The following is a 14,955-nucleotide window of genomic DNA, read 5'->3' as shown; positions in this document are numbered from 1 at the left end:
TACACTATATATACAGCTCATACAGTACATGCAGTACATACACTATACATACAGTACATAGACTACACATACAGTACATAGACTATATATGCACAGTACATACACTATATATACAGTTCATACAGTACATACACTATATATACAGTACATACAGTACAAACAGTTCATACACTATATATACAGTGCATACAATATATATACACAGGGCATACACTATATATACAGTATATACAGTACATACACTATATATACAGTACAAACAGTTCATACACTATGAATACTGTACATACACTATATATACAGTAAATGCAGTACATACACTATATATACAGTATATAGAGTGCATACAGTATATATACAGTACATACAGTTCCTACACTAGATATACAGTACATATGCTATATATACAGTACATACACTACATATACATTACATACAGTACATGCACTTTATATATGCAGTATATGCACTATATATGCAGTGCATACAGTACATACAGTACATACACTATATATACAGTGCATACAGTACATACACTATACATGCAGTATATACAGTACATACAGTACATACACTATATATACAGTACATACACGATATATGCAGTACATACAATATGTATACAGAACATACACTATATATACATTATATATATTATATATACAGCACATACACCATATAAACAGTAAATACACTATATATATACAGTAAATATAGTATATACACTTTATATACAGTACATACAGTGATAGCCAAGTGTAGCGGTGGTAGGGTTTCACTCCATTGTGCTGAAAGGAAAGCGCTGCTGTTGGGACAGTTTTATGTAGGCCCTGACAGTTTGTGAGCACCGTTTGTCAGCGTTATAGTGCAATTAATGTATTGTTTAGTGTTGTGTTTTGTAGTGGCTTTGCTGGCATGCTTCTAAAAAAAATATTGGGGAGTTTGCCCCACCAAGATGTACATGCTAAAATCACCACTGGCACACACACGCATGCAGGCACAAACGCAGACACGCAGTTTATGTTATACAAACATGTAACAAGTACGACGACAAACATAAATACATACGACACAAAGACCTAGGACTTCCTGCAGCTGTACCCGCTAGCGTCACCTCTCTTACAAACACGCATTCAGCTATGCAGCTGAGCCCCCGGTGATGACATCTGCTCCCATCTCTCTCCAACAATACCGAATACAGATTGGCCTTTAACTTCCACTAACATATAGTACATACACAATAAATACAGTACATACACTACAGTCATGGCCAAAGGTTTTGAGAATGACACAAATATTAATTTCCACAAAGTTTGCTGCTTCAGTGTCTTTAGATATTTTTGTCAGATGTTACTATTGAATACTGAAGTATAATTACAAGCATTTCATAAGGCTTTTATTGACAATTACATGAAATTGATGAAAAGAGTCAATATTTTCAGTGTTGACCCTTCTTTTTCAAGACCTCTGCAATCCTCCCTGGCATGCTGTCAATTAACTTCTGGGCCACATCCAGACTGATGGCAGCCCATTCTTGCATAATCAATGCTTGGAGTTTGTCCGAATTTGTGGGTTTTTATTTGTCCACCCGCCTCTTGAGGATTGACCACAAGTTCTCAATGGGATTAAGGTCTGGGGAGTTTCCTGGCCATGGACCCAAAATATCGATGTTTTGTTACCACTTAGTTATCACTTTTGCCTTATGGCAAGGTGCTCCATCATGCTGGAAAAGGCATTGTTCGTCACCAAACTGTTCCTGGATGGTTGTGAGAAGTTGCTCTCGGAGGATGTGTTGGTACCATTCTTTATTCATGGCTGTGTTCTTAGGCAAAATTGTGAGTGAGTGACTCCCTTGGCTGAGAAGCAACCCCACACATGAATGGTCTCAGGATGCTTTACTGTTGGCATGACACAGGACTGATGGTAGCGCTCACCTTGTCTTCTCCGGACAAGCTTTTTTCCGGATGCCCCAAACAATCGGAAAGGGGATTCATCAGAGAAAATGACTTTACCCCAGTCCTCAGCAGTCCAATCCCTGTACCTTTTGCAGAATATCAGTCTGTCCCTGATGTTTTTCCTGGAGAGAAGTGGCTTCTTTGATGCCCTTCTTGACACCAGGCCATCCTCCAAAAGTCTTCACCTCACTGTGCGTGCAGATGCACTGACACCTGCCTGCTGCCATTCCTGAGCAAGCTCTGTACTGGTGGTGCCCCGATCCCGCAGCTGAATCAACTTTAGGAGACGGTCCTGGCGCTTGCTGGACTTTCTTGGGCGCCCTGAAGCCTTCGTCACAACAATTGAACCGCTCTAATTGAAGTTCTTGATTATCCGATAAATGGTTGATATAGGTGCAATCTTACTGGCAGCAAAATCCTTGCATGTGAAGCCCTTTTTGTGCAAAGCAATGATGACTGCATGTGTTTCCTTGCAGATAACCATGATTGACAGAGGAAGAGCATTGACTCCAAGCACCACCCTCCTTTTGAAGCTTCCAGTCTGTTATTCGAACTCAATCAGCATGACAGAGTGATCTCCAGCCTTGTCCTCGTCAACACTCACACCTGTGTTAACGAGAGAATCACTGACATGATGTCAGCTGGTACTTTTGTGGCAAGGCTGAAATGTGGTGGACATTTTTTGGGGGGATTCAGTTCATTTGCATGGCAAAGAGGGACTTTGCAATTAATTGCAATTCATCTGATCACTCTTCATAACATTCTGGAGTATATGCAAATTGCCATCATACAAACTGAGGCAGCAGACTTTGTGAAAATTAATATTTGTGTCATTCTCAAAACTTTTGGCCACGACTGTACATACAGTACATACAGTACATACACTATACATACAGTACATACACTATATACAGTTGAAGTTGGAAGTTTACATACACTTAGGTTGGAGTCATTAAAACTCGTTTTTCAACCACTCCACAAATTTCTTGTTAACAAACTATAGTTTTGGCAAATCGGTTATGACATCTACTTTGTGAATGACACAAGTAATATTTCCAACAATTGTTTACATACAGATTATTTCACTTATAATTCACTGTATCACAATTCCAGTGGGTCAGAAGTTTATAATCACTAAGTTGACTGTGCCTTTAAACAGCTTGGAAAAATCCAGAAAATGATGTCATGGCTTTAGACACTTCTGATAGGCTAATTGACATCATTTGAGTCAATTGGAGGTGTACCTGTGGATGTATTTCAAGGCCTACCTTCAAACTCAGTGCCTCTTTGCTCAACATCATGGAGAAATCAAAATAAATCAGCCAAGACCTCAGAATAAAATGTAGACCTCCACAAGTCTGGTTCATCCTTGGGAGCAATTTCCAAACGCCTGAAGGTACCACGTTCATCTGTACAAACAAAAGTATGCAAGTATAAACACCATCGAACCACGCAGCTGTCATACCGCTCAGGAAGGAGACGCATTCTGTCTCCTAGAGATGAATGTACTTTGGTGCGAAAAGTGCAACTCAATCCCAGAACAACAGCAATGGACCTTGTGAAGATGCTGGAGGAAACAGGTACAAAATTATCTATATCAACAGTAAAATGGGTCCTAAATCGACATAACCTGAAAGGCTGCTCAGCAAGGAAGAAGCCACTGCTCCAAAACCGTCATAAAAAAGCCAGACTACGGTGGGGACAAAGATCGTACTTTATGGAGAAATGTCCTCTGGACTGATGAAAGAAAAATAGAACTGTTTGGCCATATTGACCATTGTTATGTTTGGAGGAAAAAGGGGGAGGCTTGCAAGCCGAAGAACACCATCCCAACCGTGAAGCACGGGGGTGGCAGCATCATGTTGTGGGCGTGCTTTGCTGCAGGAGGGACTGGTGCACTTCACAAAATGGATGCCATCATGAGGATGGAAAAGTATGTGGATATATTGTAGCAACATCTCAAGACATCAGTCAGGAAGTTAAAGCTTGGTTGCAAATGGGTCTTCCAAATGGACAATGACCCCAAGAATACTTCCGAAGTTGTGGCAAAATGGCTTAAGGACAACAAAGTCAAGGTATTGGAGTGGCCATCACAAAGCCCTGACCTCAATCCTATAGAACATTTGTGGGCAGAACTGAAAAAGCGTATGCGAGCAAGGAGGCCAACAAACCTGACTCCAGCTCTGTCAGGAGGAATGGGCCAAAATTCACCTAAGTTATTGTGGGAAGCTTATGGAAGGCTACCCGAAACATTTGACCCAAGTTAAGCAATTTAACAGCAATCCTACCAAATACTAATTGAGTGTATGTAAACTTCTGATCGACTGGGAATGTGATGAAAGAAATTAAAGCTGAAATAAATCACTCTCTACTATTATTCTGACATTTCACATTCTTAAAATAAAGTGGTGATCCTAACTGAGCTAAGACAGACAATTGTTACTCGGATTAAATGTCAGGAATTGTGAAAAAATTGAGTTTAAAGGTATTTGGCTATGGTGTATGTAAACTTCCGACATACACTATATATAAGGGACATACAGTACATACACTACTTATACAGTACAAACAGTACCTACACTATATACACATTACATACAGTACATACACTATATATACAGTACATACAGTACATACACCATATATACAGCACATACTATACATACAGTACATACACTATCTATACAATACATACGGTACATATACAGTACATACACTATACACACAGTACATACACTACACATAGAGTACATACACTACACATACAGTACATATACTATACATACAGTACATACAGTAAATACACTACCTATACAGTACATACACTAAACACACAGTATGTGCATTATATATACAGTACATACACTACATATACAGTACATACAGTACGTACACTATATATACAGCACATACAGTACATACGCTATACATACAGTACATACACTATACACAGTACATACAGTACATGCCCTGTATATACAGTACATACACTGTAAATACAGTACATACACTATATATACAGTATATACAGTACATACCCTATAGATACAGTACATACAGTACATATACAGTACATAGAGTACATACACTATCTATACTGTAAATATACTAAACACACAGTACATACACTAAATATACAGTACATACACATTACATACCATACATACAGTACATACACTATATATACACGATATACAGTACATACACTACATATACAGTACATACACCATATATACAGTATATACACTATATATACAGTACATAAAGTACCTATACAGTACATACACTATATACACAGTACATACTGCACATACACTAAATATACAATACATACAGTACATACACTATATATACAGCACATACACCATATATACAGCACATGAAGTACATATACAGTACATACAGCACATACACTATATATACAGCACAAACAGTACATACACTATATATAGAGTACATACTGTACAAACAGTATGTACACTCTATATACAGTACATACACTATACATACAGTACATACACTACACATGCAGTACATACACTATATATACAGTACACCCAGTGCATACACTATTTATACAGTGAATACAGTATGTACGCTATATATACAGTATGTACAGTACATACACTATATATACAGTACATACAGTTCATACACTATATATACAGTTCAAACACTATATATACAGTACATACACTATATATACGCTACATATACAGTACATACACTATATATACACTATACATACAGTACATACAGTACATACTACACATGCAGTACTTACAGGACATACACTATTTATACACAGTGCATGCACGATATGTACAGTTCATGCAGTACATACACTATATATACAGTACATACAGTTCATACACTATATATACAGTTCAAACACTAGATATACAGTACATACACTATATACACAATACATACACATACAGTACATAGAGTACATATACAGCACATACACTGTGTATACAGTACATACTATATATACAGTACATACAGCATATACACTATATATATACAGTACATACAATACATACACTATACATACAGTACATACACTATCTATACAGTACATACACTATCTATACAGTACATACACTATATAATCAGTGCATACAGTACGTACACTATATATACAGTACATACAGTACATACACTATATATACAGTATATACACTATATATACAGTGCATACACTATATATACAGTGCATACAGTATGTACACTATATATACAGTACATACACTATATATACAAAAGTGTATGGACACCCATTCAAAATAGTGGAATCGGCTATTTCAACCACACCCATTGTTGACAAGTTTCTAAAGTCTAGCAGACAGCCATTCGATCTCCATTGAAAAACATTGCCAGTAGAATGGCCTGACTGAAGAGCTCAGTGACTTTCAACGTGGCACCATCATTGGATGCCACCTTCCCAACATGTCAGTTTGTCAAATTTCTGCGCTGCTTGAGCTTCCCGGGTCCACTGTAAGTGGTTATTGTGTAGTGGCAACATCTAGAAGCAACAACGGCTTAGTTGCAGAGTGGTAGGGGTTTGGCAGATACCAGGAGAACGCTACCTGCCCCAATGTATAGTGCCAACTGTAAAGTTTGGTGGAGGAGGAATAATGGTCTGGGGCTGTTTTTCATGGTTCGGGCTAGGCCCCTTAGTTCCAGTGAAAGGAAATCTTAATGCTACAGCATACAATGACATTCTAGATGAGTCTGTGCTTCCAACTTTGTGGCAACAGTCTGGGGAAGGCCCTTTCCTGTTTGAGCATGACAATGCCCACATGCACAAAGCGATGTCCATACAGAAATGGTTTGTCAAGATTGGTGTGGAAGAACTTCATTGGCCTGCACAGAGCCCTGACTTCAACCCCATCGAACACCTTTGGGATGAATTGGATCGCCGACTGCGAGCCAGGCCTAATCGTCCCACAGCAATGTTCCAACATCTAGTGGAAAACCTTCCCAGTTATAGCAGCAAAGGGGGACCAACTCCATATTAATGTTTGTTATGAATTTTGGAATGTTTGATGAGCAGGTGTCCACATATTTCTGTTCATGTATTGTATATAACGGCTGACATTTCATTCACCCATTTTGCCATTCACTGACACACCAAGCTGACATGGGGACAATTGAACAGTACGTAAGCGTGTTCCTGTATTTAAACATTCCACTGTGTGTGGACCACACAACTCTAAGGACTTCTGCCAGGTAAGAAGAGCACGATTCTGTATCAATTGTAACCTCTACTTTTCCTGGAAGTGCGTGAGAGCATATTTCCGTTTTTTTATCATAAATAAATAAATCACCCTCCTGAGGCCATAATCGGTGAATTATAGCGGTCTGTGTCTCTGACAGACACTGCAGGGTCAGACACAGGGCGGTAACAGCCTCTGCGGGACACAGCCGGTCCGTCTCCAGAATAAATAACTCTACTTGTCCTCCCTTACTCTCAGCAGGGTCATGATTGAAAACACTTTCTATAATTCTGTAACTGGGATGATTTATAATCACATCTCTCAGGTCTGACTGCAGGAGAACAGACCCTTCATCTAGGGAAAACAAGACAATACGAGACACAAGGGCTTGAACATACAGAGAGGTTGACTACATGAATGTAACTACAGAAAACTATGTAATACAACCCACTGGGCACACAAGGTCATTTCAACATGGACATTTGGGAAATATTTGGTTGAGACAGTGATCAATTCCAATTGTTTTGGTTATTGTTTTCCAACAAGTTTTGGTTATCACTTTGCTTTCAACCATTTAAAAGCACAAGAAAGTTCAAATGGGAAGACAATGTCAGATATTTTGTATTTAAATATAACGTGTTATCACTGTGCTTTATCTAATAGCACAACCAAATCACCTGGATTGCAGTTGAGATTACATTAAAAGTGGTCAATGCTGTTTGAGATTCTGCGCAAATTATTATAGCAATACTGGGAAGATCTCCACAGACCTGTGACCTGTGCATGCTATCTTGAACATGCGTGCTTCCTATGATTACATAAGATTACATTTATAGTCACAATGTGGCCATAGATGTTTACTCATTTTAAGGTTGAATAAATAGTTAGATTTAACTTTAGGCTTTTTACTGTATTGCAAAAGTAATCCTGAATTTTGTTTGGTTGTCAATGCAACCAAAATATCAACATTTGAAGGAGATGTATCTTTAGGGCCATTGACTTAGTCTGGATTTAATTCCAGTTTGTCTAATTTATATTTGATATGTTGGATTCACGTCTCTATCTCAACCAAAATTCTAAGTTAACGAATAGGACTAAATCACATCAAACTTTAAATGCACTTTTATTCAAGTTTGATGTGATTTAGTCATATTCATTAACTTAGATTTTTGTTTGAGATGAAGGTGTGAATCTTACATATAAATTATTAAATTGAAGATTAAATTTGAAATCAACCAAAGTTTGAAACCGTGGGCATATACAGTACAGTATGTATTGTCTATTTTTTGTTGAACCCTGTATTGAATATAAAACAATAGCTGTTGATGACTTTGCAAGTGGTACTGTACATATACCTAAATATGGATGATACTGTATATGACTTATAAAGTATGGTTACATTTCATTTGCTTTCTTAAACCTACCCTTTCAAAGGACTTCGATAGCAACAGTGAATCTCTTTAGTTAATGATAATTTCTCAATAATTATTCTCACGATAGCACATTGGTAGCAGTCAGTGACAAATATCAAAGCTGGGCTTGGATAAAACCCTGCATGGGAGACCAAATGGATAACTGTAAATAGATAAATTCTCCAGTAGGAGGTGCTGCCCAGCCTATAGTTTCTGATAGTGGATATAACGTAGAAGATCTGACGTTGTTTCGAAGGTAGAAATTCAACATATTTTATACAAGGTTTGTCTATGTTGAAAATTGGTTACCGTGATGACATAATCCTTTGGTTGGCATTTCACCCTCAAAACATAGAAACACCAGCTAACTACAGCACAGGTAACTCCAGGGGAAGCTGTACAGGGAGGGAGTGTGCGTTCCCTTTGAGGAAAGTCTGTTAAATGTGTCTGCCCTTATGTGCTGTGCTGCCGTTGCCAGGTGGTAAAGATCAATGTGTGCTACTGGAAGGAGAAGGTTCCGGGCACATATGGCATCAGCAGCCGCTTCCCTTGCTTTGTCCAGTTGGGAGTGGAGGGATCGCAGTACCATTTCTATGGCCTCCCCTCCAATGAGTACCCAGGCCTGATGAAGGTGAGGAACACTGCCTGGATACGGAAAGTATCACTTACTAACACTGAATAATGCAGCAACTATTAGAGTGCCATTTCCTTGGACAAAATGACTGCTGTCCTGTAGAGGGGATAGGCTGAAAGCAGCATTCCTTCACACTGTAATCAGATCCCTATTGTGAGGAATGAATACACAGAGGACGCTATTTGTAGGGTTTGAGTGTATATCCCTAAGGATACATTGCATTGCATTTAGCTATCAGACAAACCCCCCTTTCTACCCTTAATAAGACTTTAGAATATCAAACCAACCAACGCATGTAATTAGGCCATACACCTCCATGGTGAGAGATTCAGAATGTTTCTATGCTTCAGTAGTGGTATTGTCCTTGTGTTCATCAGATCTGCTACTACATGGGCAGTGAGACGGAGCCGAACGAGAGGGACCAACAGACAGACAGGACGGACGTCCATCTCCTGTCTCAGTTTGTGTCCCACTACATCCCGGGCCTGGAGCCAGAGCCAGCCGTGGTGGAGAGCTGCCTGTACATGGTCAGTCAGACTACTGCCGTCCAGTGGCGATTTTAGCATGTAAATCTTGGTGGGGCAAACTCCACATTTTTGTTTTTAGATGCATGCCAGCAAAGGCACTACACAACACAAAAAATACAATAATTGCACTATAACAGTGACAAACGGTGCCCACAAACTGTTAAGGTCTACATAAAGCTGTCCCAACAGAAGAGCTTTCTTTTCAGCACCATGGAGTGAATCCTTACCACTGCTACACCTGGCTATCAGTGGAGCCTTGTCTGGCAGCGAAACAGTTCAATCAGCCTCACTTAATTCCTTTCAAAAAACATATCTGATATGGCTGACTTGCTTAAACAAATGTGGTTTCTACTGACAATTGAGATGTACAAACTATGGCATAAGGGGACGACGAGCGGATAAGAGGCAATCCGTAATTTCAATTAAGACATTAATGAGCGAGCTAAAATGGACGTAGTCAATATAACTATTTGTTCAGCACTTTTGAAATGTACAGTGACGGAATTCAGAACATGGGCTGTTCTTACAGTATTCTCCCTGTACACAAGTCAGAACCGTAGGATAAAAAAAGGGGGCATATAAGCAGACACTGAAAGCTCTTACAATATTCGATGATTACATTTCTCTAAAACAGACTATAGGCTACTGTACATGTGCACCACTAAATCAGAACAGTAGGCTAAGTTCTGAGGGGGAAAGGGACCATATTATTAGGGTGAGGCACATGGGCTACTACCAGCTTACTACACAACATACACTTAGTATTGCTTTCTTAGCTACATTATACATAAATCCCTGGCATATTACATAATTTATACAGCAGCATGCAAGATGTTTTTGGACTCCCGTTGTTGTGCTGTTCTCACATGAACAGGAAGGTTGCGTGGTGGTCCTTGTGGGCAAATCTTGTCATCAAAATTTGTCATCAAACTTTGTCATCAAAGTCTGGCCTTCTCTGGATTTATGGTGCTTTCAAGACAACTGGGAACTCGGGGGAAAAAGGTTGAATCATGACGTCAGTGATCTTCACATCGGAGCTCTAGATAGAGGCCTGAGTTCCGACTTGGAATTCCGAGTTGGATGGCTATTCAAATGTATTTTCCCGGTCGGAGCTAATTTTTTTGAGTTCCCAGTTGTCTTGAACTCACTGAAGTCAAAGATTTCCCAGTTCCAAGTTTCCAGCTGTTTTGAACATGGCAGAAGTCATGCTGGATTGACAGCATGGCCAATGTATTCAACCTTTTCTGGCCCATTGTGTTGAATGTTTATCCTTTTAAGCTAGGAAAAGAGACCCTTAAACCCAGAATTTCACCACACACCCACTCCACTGAATAGCAGGCTAGTGATTACTTTGCAACGCTTGCAGTTAGCCACTCATTCCTTCCAAACCACTCATTGTTGAATTTGCAATTTCCAACTGGTTGTGTAATGTTTATGTCCAATGGCTGATGAGCACTGATATGTTTTATCTATAATTTCTCTTCATATGACAAGGATTGAAAAGGATTTGCCAGTAGATTGTCGACGTGATTCATGATGATGACTGCTTGTCTAGCTTGCTAGCTAAGATTGGAAAGTATGATGTTGACATGATCAGTCCAATCAAAGCTACAGTAGATATAACTTGATTTGATGTCATGTCATCTGTAGTCAACTCTATGGCAGCACCCAAGGGGCTTGAATTATTTATTTTTTGCAAAACAGGTGGGGCTCTGAATGACGGGTAGCCACTGCTGCCGTCTCTGTACTACAGTAACCCAGAGCTGAACATTTCACTAGATGGATTAATCCTCACAAATCTAACTAGAGACTTAGCCGTCTGACTAAACCATCAATATCATTAGTATTGGCTATTTTCAGAGCGTCGATAGAGGCTATCAACAATAACTGTAGAATGTGTTAATTCTAACAGCACTCATGACATTATGATTACAACGTTCTGTTGAGTGACTCAATTGAGCGTGCGGATGGAACACAAGGTTAAGTTCAGCAATCCAGTTTGGATTCATGTAATTAGAATGAAAGCATGTGGCAAACTCTCAGAGAGACTCTCAACAAAATTATTGAAGAGAGAACACTGAGACACATTTTCAGTACTCAAAACAACCCTCCATGTGCTTCAACAATGACTCTTAATAGTCTTGATTTACACTTGTAGATAAAATGTGGATATGTTTACTGTACACAGGTGTACACTTTACAAGGAGTATGCATGCTCTCTTGTTGCCTGCAGGTCACACCAGACCATCACTTTGTTCTAGATTGTCACACTCACCACAACAACATCATCATTGGAGCAGGATTCTCAGGTATTTTACAGGAGTCCCTGTGTATTCACCTCTCACGGAACTGTGTTCTCAAATCTCTCAACAATATCTATCTGCACATTCCAGCATTGAGGAACCATACCTCTAAAACCTACAGCCAAGTGGCAACTTGTGTAAGTTTCTGCTGGCCCATCAGTTGAAAGCCAGGTTTCTAGCCTGGCTGCGTCCCTTTTGATATTGGCAGAGTATACTAATCCAGAATGGAAGACCATTCACTCAGACCAGGAGAGACTTCCCAGAATGATTTCTGTCTGTTCAGCGGCTTCTGCTAAAGAATTCTGCGATTAAACGTGTAATTTATTTCTGCTCTTAAACAGTTTATAGCTACGACCCGTACAACTTGGGGGGTTAGGAACTCCACCAAGCCCTGCCACAGCCCTGGCATGGTGCCAAAGCTATTCATCTTGCGGTGCATTGTCTTGCATGTAACGACACAACTGTAAAAACAACCGGCAGCCTGCTACGCTTAGCGTGCTCTATTGTTCTTTCAGCCTCCTCATAGTCCTGTGGTTTATGGTTTATTACAAGCGTTCTATTGCTTTAATAAGGCATTAAGAGCAATGGACGGGGTCACCATGTATCAATATTAATTTGTTTGATGCTCTTATACTACCCACATATTGTTTACCGTGTTCACAGTGTAATACTCTCATATTGCACTTAAACCACTTATATTGCGCTCATCTAAATGGCTTACATGCTAGGTTCAGGTCTAATTAATCTGATTTGAAACTTTCTACCACTCTGTCATTTGAAAATATGAAATATATTATACTGGAATGCAATGGTAAATCATAAAGATATAGTAGCGCCAAATTTTCTGTACCTCGACTCTTAATTATTGGGTTGTGCTACCTTTTGTCTACCATTACTGATAGCAGGGCAGAATAGTAATCAAGCAGACAGGATCAGACAAAAGAGATTCTGCTGGCCCTATTGTGTCTCCTCACACATTCTCTCTCCTTCCCCTCCATCCCTTCCTCCCCATCTCTTTGTGACACTGTATGCCTGTCACGGCCGGGACCTGCTCCCCCAGGTCTACCATTGACCTCCTCTCACCTCAATAAGATTAATGTATTTTGGGCAGGCAGCACAATCACCCTTTGAGTGATCCGCTCATCCCTCACCTTCGAAAAGCCTCCTTCCTCTCATCTGCTTGAACAGCTATTCTTAGAGAAAAGTGTGAGATGGAAAAAGTGAGAAATTGATGAAGTGCGAAAAAAGACTATTACCTGATTATAGTAATTGAACAATTCAAGGTCCACCACATAATGTTCTCATTCTGTAGACCCTTTTGTTCGTAAATTACATACTCTAAGTTTTACCCAGATTTATCTTTAGACATTGTATTATATGCACATATTTTAGACTGACATAAGGTCACTGAGCTCTTTCTTTTCCCAGGTCATGGTTTCAAGTTTGGTCCAGTCGTTGGGAAGGTGCTGTGTGAGCTGAGCCTTGGACAGATGCCCTCCTATGACCTCTCCCCATTCAAAATCCAGCGGTTCCAGTCCAACTCCAAATCCTCTTTATAGACCTAGTCACAAAGTAAACAACTGGAATCAGAAGCAAGTATTGATCCACTATGGTTCATCTCAGTACAGACTGATTGACAATGTGAGCATTGTTATGAATGGGAAGTATCCAAGTGCGTATGATGCCAATACCACCTCTTTGTGAATGATGCACATACCATAGACTTTTGTATGATTTACAAACAAGGCAGCGACTCATTGACTTTATCAGAGCTGCATTATAAATGAAGATAATAATTCATGTAGATGATGAAGACTGAAACCTGTGTTGTTTATCTATAGGTTGTCAATCCCTGCCTTGGCACTCACTTTGATTTTCACCCCAGTGTTTCTCCCTGTAATGACAATCCCCCTCATAAAGCAAACACATTTTAAAACGCCATCAGCTGTGGAGACATTAGTCTTTCTGCCGTGGAAGCTAACAGCTAACCCAGTAATGTTCCACAGTACCTGTTCTCTCTGTAAACATTTTCATAACTAATCAGCAAGTCACACAATGACCACAGTTCATCAGCTTCAATGGGGAAATTATACAGTGATCACCAGGATATTTATTCACAGAGCTGGAAATGAATTTGTATTGATTGAGCTAGACAATGGCCACATTAAAAGGCCATTACATCAGCAGCACAGGGCTAAATCCATGCCTCTCCCTAAACAGCAGCAGAGGCTGCATGAGCTGGGGCTGGGCCAGAGGCGGAGTGGTGCTTCATGCTGAGTAACCAGGGGAATACAGCACATCAGAGGAGAGGAGGAGGCTAGAATTACATTCCACCATTTACATGAGACATTCTCCAGACAAATTCATTTGTCAGGGGTGACTTCATCAGTTGGGCCATTTTTACACCTCATATATCCTGCTGTGTTACATTTTTACACCTCATATATCCTGCTGTGTTACATTTTTACACCTCATATATCCTGCTGTGTTACATTTTTACACCTCATATATCCTGCTGTGTTACATTTTTACACCTCATATATCCTGCTGTGTTACATTTTTACACCTCATATATCCTGCTGTGTTACATTTTTACACCTCATATATCCTGCTGTGTTACATTTTTACACCTCATATATCCTGCTGTGTTACATTTTTACACCTCATATATCCTGCTGTGTTACATTTTTACACCTCATATATCCTGCTGTGTTACATTTGTACACCTCATATATCCTGCTGTGTTACATTTGTACACCTCATATATCCTGCTGTGTTACATTTTTACACCTCATATATCCTGCTGTGTTACATTTGTACACCTCATATATCCTGCTGTGTTACATTTTTACACCTCATATATCCTGCTGTGTTACATTTTTACACCTCATATATCCTGCTG

The 14,955-nt window shown here is 39.6% G+C and overlaps 1 pseudogene; it reads left to right on the top strand.

Annotated features, from left to right (window-relative positions):
- The window catches only part of LOC115154577 (peroxisomal sarcosine oxidase-like), a 36,621-nt pseudogene extending 22,850 nt beyond the window's left edge, over positions 1–13,771 (top strand).
- The last annotated feature ends 1,184 nt before the right edge of the window (positions 13,772–14,955 follow it).

Source organism: Salmo trutta, chromosome 19 (genome assembly GCF_901001165.1).
Source record: "Salmo trutta chromosome 19, fSalTru1.1, whole genome shotgun sequence".
In the NCBI taxonomy this organism is placed as follows: Eukaryota; Metazoa; Chordata; class Actinopteri; order Salmoniformes; family Salmonidae; genus Salmo; species Salmo trutta.
The sequence above is the reverse complement of the archived record's forward strand: the minus strand, read 5'-3'. Positions and strand labels throughout refer to the sequence as shown.